Source organism: Octopus sinensis, linkage group LG9 (assembly GCF_006345805.1).
Source record: "Octopus sinensis linkage group LG9, ASM634580v1, whole genome shotgun sequence".
Taxonomy (NCBI): Eukaryota; Metazoa; Mollusca; class Cephalopoda; order Octopoda; family Octopodidae; genus Octopus; species Octopus sinensis.
The window spans coordinates 14,464,356-14,478,279 of NC_043005.1; positions in this window are offsets into that span (position 1 = coordinate 14,464,356).

Below are 13,924 nucleotides of genomic sequence, written 5' to 3' on the forward strand. Positions count from 1 at the left end.
TCTTTTCACCAACATTAAAGGCAAGTGCCCCATCATCCATGCGGACACATTTCTCTCCTGTAACATCACTATTTTCTCTCACACACTGTCTAGCAATACGAAATACCTCAGTTCTTTGGTCCTCACGTCGCTGGACATTGGCAAACTTCTTCTTTTCTGCTATATCTTTGGCTATGTATACCTGCCGCCCAGCCTCCCTTTTGGCTACTTGGTACGGTTCCCTGCTACCCCCATCCCTCCAGGCTCTCCAGGCCTGTTTCTTAGAACTAATGGCTTTGTCTACTGCACTATTCCACCACCATGTAACTCTAGGTCTGGAAGGAACTTTGCACCATCCACAGACTTGGTCTGTGGCACTCAGCAAGCTGTCCCGTAGGAATTTCCAGCTACCTTCTATGTCCGACGTCTGTAGCTCCTCCTCCCTCTCATCAAATTTCTTGGTGAGGATGTCCCTAAATCTCTGACCATGTGAAGGGTTCTTTAGCTTCCAAATCCTTCTTTTCTGGATTGGTCTGTTTCTTGGAGTCCTTCTGGCCTCAAGCCTAAAGTCACTAATTATTAGCCTATGCTGAGGGATACACTCTTCACCCGGGAGGGTCTTTGTATTTAAGAGCAACCCTGCGTCCCGTTGTCTGGTGAGTATGAAATCAATCTGGCTAGCAGAGTTCCCTGATTGATAGATTATAAGGTGGCTGTCTGGCTTCCTGAAGTTAGTGTTGCAGATTAAAAGGTTACATGCATCACAGAATTCCAGTAGTCTAGTCCCCTCCTCATTTCTGGAGCCAATACCATGGCCACCGTGAACCCCAGTGAAGATACCCGATTCCCGCCCAACATGCCCATTAAAGTCTCCACCCACAAAGATGAGGTCCTTGCCACTAGTCTTTGAGGTAGCCTGTAGAAGGGTATCATAAAAGTGGTCCTTCTGATCATTTGGTAGGCCCGCTTGTGGGGCATAGGCGGAGATAATCGTAGCTGTGCCACTCTGTAGGACTAACCTGAGCTTAAGCACTCTGTCGCAAACCCTGACAACCTCTATGACCTTATCCACCCATTTCTCTGCAAGGAGAATGCCTACACCCCCTACCCCATCCATGTTACCCTGCCAGAAGACTTTATACCTATGTGCCTTGCCTGTGAGGACTCTGGCTGAAGCACCTCTCCACATTACCTCTTGTATGCAGCATACATCAACCCGTCTTCTCTCAAGCATCTCTACAATCTCACTAGACCTACCTTTCAGTGTACCAACATTGACAGTGCCAACTCTGAAAACTGGGAAGGAGATGTGGGGGGGGGGGGGTGCAATTCGGCGCCTGAAAAGAAGAGGGTTGTTGTGGTGGCGGTGATCGATTTTTAGGCATTTTCATCTGATCTCTCTCTCTTCTGACCTGACAACATTCAAGCATTTAGGCATGTTAAGGTTCTGGCCCCTGCGGTAGACAGAGTCAGGTGTTAGCAGCATTGTAAGCACAAGCACTAAAGTCATTGGTGTAGATGTAAGCTCTGTGGTAGAAATACTGAAATTCTAGGTGTTAGTAGTATTATAAGCAAGCATTATGGTCATTGAGCGACGTGGTTTAAGCAGTGTAGCAGAAACATGGATATTCTAGAGATGGGCTGGGGGGGGGTTCTAGCAGGGAGAAGAGAGAGTTAGGGGGATGGGGAGAGGGTGCAGTAATATAGGGGAGCACCAGTGGGGAGGGGTGTACGGAGAAACGATGACAGGTTCTAGGCAAGTAGAACGTAGGATATCATGAGGGGTAATACATGGTGAAATAGCGTATTGAAGAGGGGGGTTCGAGGAGTAGACACCCATAATGGTGGTGGGAGAAGAGATATCCGGTATAGATGGAGCAAAATATAGAGATATCCGGTATTGGTGGTGGGGGTGGGCAAGGGCGGGTGCACCGCGAATGCGCGAAGTTGGAGAAATTATCAGCGCATAAAAATGAAGGATAATTTAGGGCGAAGAACAGACAAAGTGATATGGAGAAGGGGAGAAATTGTCAGCACATGATAATAAGGGGATATTTAGGAAAGACGATGTCAACTGTTTAGCTCACGTAAACAAACAAGCGTATTAGTATTAGTAAATAGATAATACATTTTTTAGTGTTATAGGCGAATGCAGTGTGGCGGTCAAGAAGTGAAAAGAAAATTTTAGCTTATCTATACTCTGGCATCGCTCGATATATATATATATATATATATATATTATATATATATATATATATATATATAATATATATATATATATGGAATAGACGGAGAGAGTGAGAGAGAGAGAAAGAGAGAGAGAGAGAGAGAGAGAGAGAGAGAGAGAGATACATACATACATACATACATTCATACATACATACATACATACATACATACATACATACGTACGTACATATATACATACATACATACATACATACATTCATACATACATACGTACGTACGTACATACATACATACATACATACATACATACGTACGTACATATATACATACATACATACATACATACATACATACATACATACGTACGTACGTACATACATACATACATACATACATACATACATACATACATAATACATAATACATACATACATACATACATACATACATACATACATACATACATATATACATACATACATACATACATACATACATACGTACGTACGTACATACCCTGTTGTTGATGCTGAAATTCCAATGAAGGAACCTTGGATTTAGGTTAGAAACCGGCTCTTTCTCTATTGGCAAAAAATCTTGAAATAAACTGAATAATGACATACATACATACTTAGATATATGCATACAAAAATACTCTGTTGATGTTGAAATTCCAAGATCTAAGTTAGAAACCAACTCTTTTCTGTTGTCATGAAATCTTGAAAGAAAACTAAATAACGACATCGTACATATATATATATATATATATATATATATATATATATATATATATATATATATATTCATGCATGCATGCTGCATGCACACATATATACATGCATGCATGCATACATACATTCATACATACATACATACATACATACATACATACATACATACATACATACATACATATGAGTGCATAAGTTTGCTCACACGCATATGTGTGTGTGTGAGAGAGAGAGAGATAGTGAGAATGTGCGTATAATTGCATACGAAACTGGTTGATTGAGATGTGTGGGCAGACACAATCAGTATGGTTCAGATATACCGAAATGCTAACATCATCATGATTGTTTATATTTCTTCATATTGAAACAATGCCGTAGCAAGTCGCAGTTAATAAAATCCTAATCGCGATCCCCTAACCTTTGCCACGTAGATAAACCTAACCTCTCACCACCGAACCATAGAGATATAACTTCGCTTTACGTTTTATTAAAAGAAAACTGATAAGCTATTTATCTTTATATTTACGTTTGTATTTATTTATCTAAGTATTAAACAAACACAGATGGAATAAACAGAGTTCTAAATAACAGATAATCTATCTGCAGCTTTTTATAATTTGAGAACATCCAGACGATCATGTTGGCAATCGTTGTTCGGAGGGATGGTCAGTGGTTCGTGCCCGGTCAGTGACCAGGCACCTGTTATTTTCATTATGTGTCATATACACAGCGTCGACAATCATGGACCTCCACTTACTTCCCCAGCACACTATTTAGTCAGTTATTGAATTAGTATTTCTACAACAATAAGCTGGTGTCTTGTCTCTGAAACTTGCTTGGTTTCATCTTCTTTTCAGTTGCCTAGTTGTCCACTGAATATTGAAGGCTTTAGTTGATGTCCAATGACCTTAGTCTGTCGCCTTCATAAGTTGTAAAGAGGTTTTCGGGCGGTTTCTGCTCGTCTAAGTACTTCGACGTTTGTTACTAAATCTGTATAGAATATCATCGATATTCTTCAAAGGAAGGCGGCGAGCTGGCAGAAACGTTAACACGCAGGGCGAGATGCTTAGCGGTATTTCGTCTGTCTTTATGTTCTGAGTTCAAATTCCGCTGAGTTCGACTTTGCCTGTCATCCTTTCGGGGTCAATTAAATAAGTACCAATTGCGAACTAGGGTCGATAAAAATCGACTGCCCTTCCCCCCAAATTCGGGCCTTGTACCTAGAGTAGAAAAGAATACTCTTCTAAGGAACAACATCTTTGCAAAATTGATAAACTTTTGTATTTGTTTGTTGATGATTTAAGCCATACAGCCATATATAAAAATAAATCCTTTTCACTCTGACCCCATGCCCACAAAAAAAAAAAAACTTTGTTTCTACTTATCTGCAAACAAATGTCAAAGTAGAGGTATAGTCCACAACGAAGTAGTCGTACAGTTCACCACATTGTAGTGATACATTTCACCATACAGTAGAGGTATAGCTGGCCACATAGAAGACGTATAGTCCACTACACAGTTGAGGTAGAGTTCACTACCATTGTAGACATATAGTTAGCCACATAGACATGTGTATATGAAAAGATATTCATTGTCTTTCAGAGTCGAATACTGGTTAAGATTTATCTCAGATCTAAGGTACTTTTAAGCCCAATGGGAATAGAAGTGTTGACGTAGCGAACCTGAAAAGTTGGCGACTAACTATCAGCACGCTGATGGACACCTCGATGCCTTCTGACTAAAATAACATCGCGACGGAAATGGAGAATCAGTCTAAGTACAAGATTCACAAAATTTAAATAAAAAAGACATAAGACACGAAAATAAAACAGTACCATTAACCATTGAGGCTCTATGTATCATTTAGAATATGAAAAAAGAAATAACATAAGAATCATACCGGGCCTCAAAGTGTTAAACAGACTGAAAACAGCTTTGCTAGGCATGGTTACACTCTATTCAAGATTCTTCCAGTTCAATAGCACAACTCAAAACAGCACACCATCTGCATACAACTCATACTCTGTGCAATGGAAGCACTCCGTCGGTTACGACGACGAGGGTTCCGGTTGATCCGAATCAACAGAACAGCCTGCTCGTGAAATTAACGTGTAAGTGGCTGAGCACTCCACAGACACGTGTACCCTTAACGTAGTTCTCGGGGATATTCAGCGTGACACAGAGAGTGACAAGGCCGGCCCCTTGAAATACAGGTACAACAGAAACGGGAAGTAAGAGTGAGAGAAAGTTGTGGTGAAAGAGTACAGCAGGGATCACCACCATCCCCTGCCGGAGCCTCGTGGAGCTTTAGGTGTTTTCGCTCAATAAACACTCACAACGCCCGGTCTGGGAATCGAAACCGCGATCCTATGACCGCGAGTCCGCTGCTCTAACCACTGGGCCATTGCGCCTCCACACTCTGTGCAATAACCAGCGAATAAAGTAACACAACTCACGCAGCACATGTTCTATGACATCGCCACCAAACAATGGGACACAACATGAAAGCTAGGCGACGACCACCTAATAATGTCGCGAACCACATACTACACATATTCTTCCGTAATCGATACCCGGCACTATAAGACAAGTAACATTCTACATAGTTGCCACCCATTAATATTTCACAATCCCTACTTTACATATTCGTTAAATGATGTAACACCGATCCCACAGCAAACAAGATACATAAACAATATCAAACAAATCAATACACTTCACGTTCTAATTGCTTTGCATAAAAAGACGAAACACTTGAACAATGCTAGAAATAACAAAATAAAAAACAACATTTTCCATGACGAAGAAAACGTGAAGTCTTCAGGGAAATAAAAAGACACGTAAATACAAATCTATAATGTTGTACACACTTCAAAATATTAACGTTATACACACAAATAATTCAACGGAATATTAGACAAACACAAAACAAGCAAGAGCAACTCGTTCGCACACGAGAAACTGCCACTCGGGTCTGGTCAGGATACCTCACGATCCTGGTTTTCTTCCATTTCTGTTGGGTCCCGATAAAGCATGCGAGCAACTTGGTTGTCGAGGTGTGTAAGAAAGGGAACATGTTAAGTTCTAATAGTTCATAACCCAATAAGATAGTCCCCACTAACAGTCTATAACTTGAAGACGCGCAAAATAAGAACCCATTCCTTACAAAACTGCTATTTAAAATCTTTCTAAATATTCTTGCAGTTCATTTCAATCATCCTTTCATTAGATGTTTCAAATTCGACTCTGGTTTCTTTTGTTTTATTTATATTTTCCGTGAATTTTTCACGGGTCCAGCTACTACTACTACTACTACTACGTCTTCAAGTTATAGACTACTACTACTACTACTACTACCACTACTACTACTACTACTACTACTACTACTACTACTACTACTACTACTACTACTATACTACTACCACCACTACTACTACTACTACTACTACTACTACTACCACCACCACCACTACTACCACTACTACTACTACTACTACTACTACTACTACCACCACTACCACTACTACTACTACTACTACTACTACTACTACTACTACCACCACCACCACTACTACTACTACTAATAATAATAACAATAATAATAATAATACTAATAATAATAATAATAACAACAACAACAACATCAACAACATCAACAATAATGATGATGATGATTTCTTTGTTGGACACAAGGGCTGAAAGAAACATTTGGTAATATACAAAGGTAAATGAAAAAAGTGGGATTACGTACACACGTGTAAACAATGAAACAATAACATCAAGAAAATTGATAACAGCAAAATTCCCTTGTAGTGGGGGAAGAACCACTTAGGATAAACCCAAGAAATCCCACCGACCATAAATCATCTTGAATAACCCCGATCGCCAAGAGCACCACAAGGAGGCACTCCTCTGGCTATCCGTTCTTTTTAGCAATAATTCTTTCATTTGTTGACAGTGCGTTCGATTTCATTCATACGTAAGGTTACAGTAAATGTTGAAACGTGGAAGTTTACAAACGTGTTGGGGAGAACAAAACAAAATAAGATACAAATCGAGGAGACATTCAGAATTTGCTTAAAAAATAAAGGCATTATATATACAAACAAATAGCTACACAGAAAATACATCTTTATATATAAAACTGTAGTTGTGTGAGTGTCTGTCCCCTTCGATTTAGACTCCTAACTACTCCCACATTTTGCGGTGCAGTTTAACCAAAACCGGGTATCTTATAGTCGTGATTCATATCGAGCCCTTCTGGGTATTAGCGCGCGTCTACGATGAGTCTACGATTTTAAAAATAATTTACCATCATTTTTTTATTCCATTTTCATGCATATTTTTTTTAAGGGAAGTAACTCTCTAAAAATGTCTACGATGAGTCAACGATTTAAAAAAAAATTTGCCATCATATTTTTTCCATTTTTAATGCATTTTTTGCTATTTTTTGGCTATAACTCTCTAAAAATGCTGTATAGTTATTTCCCTTACAAACCCGAGCAACGCCGGGCGATACTGCTAGTAATAAATAAAACAAGATATTTTAAAAACATATACAGGATAAAAGAATAAAAAAAGTAAAGAGGCATTCAATGTGGCCCATTCACTCCCGAGCGAGAACCGATCAGTGAAGTCGGATTAGAGCATTCTGTGTCTCTACCTGCCTCTTACTGTTCATACTAGTTTCTGGGGCCCCTAAAAGGGCTCTTAACATTCTTTGCTTGGGACAAGACCAAAAAAACATTCCTCGTTTCCTGTTTTAGCTTGTGATAATACATCTGTCCTCGTTTACCATAGGAGGTGGCGTTCAACCTCAACCCCACGAAAAAAGCAACAGTGATAAATGAATCATCACCACGCACTTTGTAAATGAAACAAATAGTGGGGGGGGGGAAGCACTCCGTCGGTTACGACGACGAGGGTTCCGGTTGATCCGATCAACGGAACAGCCTGCTCGTGAAATTAACGTGTAAGTGGCTGAGCACTCCACAGACACGTGTACCCTTAACGTAGTTCTCGGGGATATTCAGCGTGACACAGAGAGTGACAAGGCCGGCCCTTTGAAATACAGGTACAACAGAAACAGGAAGTAAGAGTGAGAGAAAGTTGTGGTGAGAGTACAGCAGGGATCACCACCATCCCTGCCGGAGCCTCGTGGAGCTTTAGGTGTTTTCGCTCAATAAACACTCACAACGCCCGGGTGTGAGAACTTAAACCCATAGAAAAATACACATCCTCGAGGCACGGTCATTTAAACACAAAAGACAGTCGATGCATTTTGGATAGTTGAGCTTGGGGCATATTTTTGCGGCACAAGCAAAATATTAGACTGATCTCCAACCCCTGTTATCACAAATCAATCCATAATAAGCATAATAATTGAGTGAACAGGGTTATCCCGGATCAAAGATGAATAAACCAGTGATAAACGAATCAAAATATACTCTAGTATAATTTTGTCCGCAGATTATTTGCGGCTCTCCTGTATTTTGACCCAAATTGTTCATGAGATATTGCTTTGCTTTTGAAACGACCGTGAATTTCATGCAGTTCTCCCCTTGTTCATTATATACACCATTAGATCAAGTTTGACCTTTATATTCTACTGGGTCTTTTCCCTCTTTTTCCTTTTGGTTATGATGCCCAAGGACAACCTTAAGCTTTACTCTAAAAGTAAAAAAAGTGTTAGGTTTTTGGTAGTATCTGCTTCAATTTTCAGAGATATTGAAATATAGTTCTGGAGTTGATATGTCAAGCTTGTAATAAAGATGGAAGCGGGAAAAGTAAATGTTTGGATAATGGCCGTTTTCGATAACAATGTAATATGATCATTGACGTAAGATGAAGGTATGTAAGTATATGAGTGTGGTGTACGATAATGAGGTGAAACAGAAGGAAATGAAAGATAAAGTTGTGAATAACGAATGCTGCGGAATCCAGAGAGCTTCTGAATTTCACAAGCAGAGTTACGGAAACACACTGATATATACAAACACAACACACGAGTATAAACACGCGTACACGCACACACGTATAAACACACACACACACACACACACACACACACACACCACACACACACACACACACACACACACACACACAATAAACACATAAACACACAAATACCGCCCCACAAACACACACGAATGCAAATGCGCGCACACACATAAACACATGAACGCAGTACATAAACATATACACATACATAGACATAAACAGGTATATACATACACACATGTACATACAGAGAAAAATATAAATGCATATAAGCACACTCCAATACACACACACACGTACGTACACATCCTTAAAAATACTCAGAAATAAAGGCATCTGCGCAACCACGCCCACTCCCACGCAAACACGCACACATATACAGAGGAAAACAAATACAAACACACGCACACATGCTCAAACACACACAAAAAACCTCATGCACACACAAACACAATTATTTGCAAGACTAAAAGGGCATACATAAAAGAGGAGCTAAACGCTAGAAATGGTAACCAAATCTCCACAAATTCACATCTTATAATTATGAAGAAAAGAGAGGATCAAACCAATAAACTGTCCACAGTCTTGTCTACCCTGTGTGAAAGGCCTCTCCGAAAAGATACAAAAGATATGCGGCCGATATGACATCAGGACAGTATTCAAGAGTAATACAACACTTCACAAATATCTCCTTCGAGTAAAACCACCAATAGAAGAGAATATGACCAAAAACTGCGTGTACTCCATCTCATGCAGCGGTGTTAGGTTATACAAAAGCGAAACATGCCGTCCCCCTCAAAATAAGGGTAAACGGACATCGCAAAGCTGTGACACGAGGAGATATTGATAAATCGGGTATAGCTGATCATGTATGGAAAAATGGAGACCACCTTCCTCTGTGGGATGAAGTTAAAATAATAGACAGAGAACACAAGTGGAAAATACGAAAACTATAAGAAGCAGCACATATGCTAGGACACAACAACCTCCTAAGCAGACCGAGTGCAGATATGAATAACATATGGGAACCGGTATTAAGGAAGGATAGGAAAATATTAGATTGATAAGCCCTAAAATTCGCTCCATAATTGCCCACGGGCATATCGCGTAGTGGTTAAGAATGCGGGCTACTGACCCCAAGATTCCGAGTTCGATTCCAGGCAGTGCCCTGAACAATAACAATAATAGTAATATCGAAAAATGTAGGCTGATGAAACGTTGTGTTAACAACAAACAAAATGAGGACAAATATCCGTCAAAATGTAAATAATGTTATAATCTTATATAATGATACGACTGAGACACGTTTTAACATTGATCAGAATTAAGCAGCGACGATAATGACGAAAAAACAACAGTGAAAAAGAACGATTACAAATATAAAAATTAAAGAATTAAAAATGGTGAACTATCAAAGAAAAAAAAAAAGCATTACGCGAGCAGTTTGTGGGGAAAACAAAAAATTATATGAGATTATATAAGAAGAGATGAGCCGTGTTGAGAGCGTTGAGTAATAGTAATAGTAGTGTGTCGTGTATATACTTTTTTCTTCCCTGCTTCGTTATATTATATATCCAATATACAAGATATATAAAAAAAACAAAACAGATGATGATAATGTAGTATGATATATTGACACCAGATGATTATCACATCGCAGAATGTATTGGGACCAGATGGTGATAATATACCAAGATAAATTCAGACTAAATGATCATAATTTTATAAAAAGATGCACTGAGATCAGCTAACGATAACATTGCAAGATTTTCTGAGATCAGTTCATCATAACGTAGAAAGATTTATTGAGACCAGATGATCATAATGTAACTAAATGAATTGAGGCCAGATGATCGTAATGTTGCGGGATATACTGAAACCAGATGATCATAGTGAAGACAAAAAGCAAAGTGTTCAAGATCATAGGTTTTGATGTAGTAAATGACATAATAATTTATCGTTATTGTTCAACCCAAAAATTGAACAAATTTACCATTAGAGGCTTTCCAGCCACGACCATTTCGTCTTTTCAGAAAACATATCCTTTCTTTTTTAAGATAGTGTGTGCGATATTTGAGAGAAATTTCATTGCTATTTCTAGTAGTCGAGTGACAATATACTTTTTGTATTTGTTTATAGTCAACTGATCATGCCATCATCAAGATAACATGAGTTGGAGAAGATCCTGCAAAACTTTCGTTGAGGTAAGGTAGGAGATTTTGAAGTTATTTACATTAAACCAATCTAGATGCTTACGACGTGAGAATCCTACTATTCACACACAGATAAATCATTAAACTTTCTCAGAAGGCAAATGACTGGCTGTGGATCGGTGACTATCAGGGGCAGTCACAACAGCCATGTGCTATCATTGATTTACTTTCGTTTGTGACCGCTTTATTCATTCAACCACAGTAGGTAAATACCAGATGCGATTGAATTACTAAATAATTTTTTATCATTCTAAGCAACGAGGTTCGGTTCTTTCCATTGTACCAGGTTGATATAAATGAATGAAAAAACAGGTTTCTCATGAAAACTGAAGTCAAATAAAAGTGCATCAACGTAAACATATGAATACGTGTCTGATGTATGAGCTGTATGTGAGGACAGGATGTTTGTGTATTTCTGTGAGTTTTATTAATGTATATTTCGTTATGATAGAGTGTATTTCTCTATGTGCATGTGTTGTGTTTATTCATGACTTAGTGGAAGGAGGAAAAGGTAGAGGTCTCTGAAACATGTGATGGGGAGGAACGAATTAAGGAAGTTATCCTCAGACTGGAGATCAAGCCCGAATACTTGCAACAGTGAAGCTTTCGTTAAGATTATTTCTACAGATACTCTATCGAACTTATTGCCAGCAATGATTTTTGCTACAACGTTTCGTATCGAAACGTCAGATGTAAACAGATAATGTGATCTAAGACAAAAGTGGATAATGAATGTATATGCCATATATAGGCATTTTTTGACTCCGAACACATTGCCTATGCAGCTACTGCATGCAGCAGTGCTAAGTTATTGGATATACTAATTCACGTAATAGACGCATTCCTTGGGCAGGTATGTAAACATTAAAGATTTGTAGGTACGCTGTAGCAAAATCAGTGGTGGCTCTAAGCTCTATGGGATATCTGTAGACATAATCTTAACAAAACAATGTAAGAGCACTGCTGACGCAATAGAATGTGGTACTGATTTATGAAAACATTTAGTATACCTTATAACATAATGTGTTTACATAACGAAGGACCTTTAGTAAGGATTTTGTTAAAGGCCATTTTGGTAGGGCTAAACAAGGTGACGGATTAAGTTTAACAGCAACGATGGGCTGCAGTAGTTTTACTTAATCAGGATTGATCTCAGGTTAAACAACAATGCTGATAACTGTTAATGTTCGATATTATTCCATAATCTACTGAAACCTGTAAGATGCAGTCATTTATTCTTTACTCTAAAGTGAAGATTCTGACATTGAGTCTAAATGTTTTCTTACATAGAACACAAACTCTCAGAATTTTAGAGGATAAGGAAGTGGGAACTTTCTCATACAGTTCATGAGATTTCAGAATTATAAGGTGGAGGGTAGGAGAGAAATGGGATATAATGATGCTCATAACATGAGTGGTATATAAAGCTCCAGGAAATCGAGACAAGAAGACGACAGACAAATGTGGTCATAGATAAAGAAGCTAGTCTAATACGGGGTAAATTCTTCAAGATTAGATTCAAATTGATTCCTGAAAGCCCATAAATCACGTGTCAAATGTATTAATCTATCAGTATACTCTTTACTCTTTTACTCTTTTACTTGTTTCAGTCATTTGACTGCGGCCATGCTGGAGCACCGCCTTTAGTCGAGCAACTCGACCCCGGGACTTATTCTTTTTGTAAGCCCAGTACTTATTCTATCGGTCTCTTTTTGCTGAACCGCTAAGTGACGGGGACGTAAACACACCAGCATCGGTTGTCAAGCAATGCTAGGGGAACAAACACAGACACACAAACACCACACACACACACACACACACACACACATATATATATATATATATATATATATATATATATAATATATATATATATATATATATATATACATATATACGACAGGCTTCTTTCAGTTTCCGTCTACCAAATCCACTCACAAGGCATTGGTCGGCCCGGGGCTATAGCAGAAGACACTTGCCCAAGATGCCACGCAGTGGGACTGAACCCGAAAACATGTGGTTGGTTAGCAAGCTACTTACCATACAGCTACTCCTGCGCCTATACAAGGAACATTATTTAAAAAAAAAATCATTGCTTTCTACTGGGTTCAAAATTATGTTGCTTTTAATGGAAGGAAGTAAAGTCAACGGAATCGTTTACTGCTTGTATTGCTTTTAGCGATCCCGGAAAAGTGAAATGTGAAGTCGTCCTCCGTGAAATTTGAACGTAGAGTGTAGAATAAAGAAAGAAAAAATCGAGAACTTCATCATTAGAATGCATTGAGTTAGTGTCCCAGTACGTTACCACAGGCTCATTTCATTGAAGTTCTTTCTAAATTAAGACATCTATTGAGTCGATAAATACGTTATAATGTCAGACTAATGGCTAAAGTTTTAATGGTTAGTTCATAATCTTGGCCATGAAACTTTGATTTTGTTGGCCCACTCTATTCTTCTTTTAAGATAGTTAATACTAGTAAGTAGAAAAACATGATTTGAGACGATAGACCGCATAAATTCCTAAACTTCTTCAGAAGGCAAATAGATATAGTCAAATGACTTCGAAGGACAAACACGGCGTTCATATACTTTTGTTAATGTACTTTTGTCTGTGATCTCAACTTACATAAGAAACCCTTGTCTTCATTGAATCGCATCAAGTGTAATATCTGATACGATAGGTTGACAAAAGTGTGTTAGTCATTCTATGATATCAGTTTATTTATTCAATTGCATAACCCTTTTGTTTTTCATTCTATTGTATCAAGGAAATATTTGATACAACCGAATGAATAAAGAGGTTTGTAA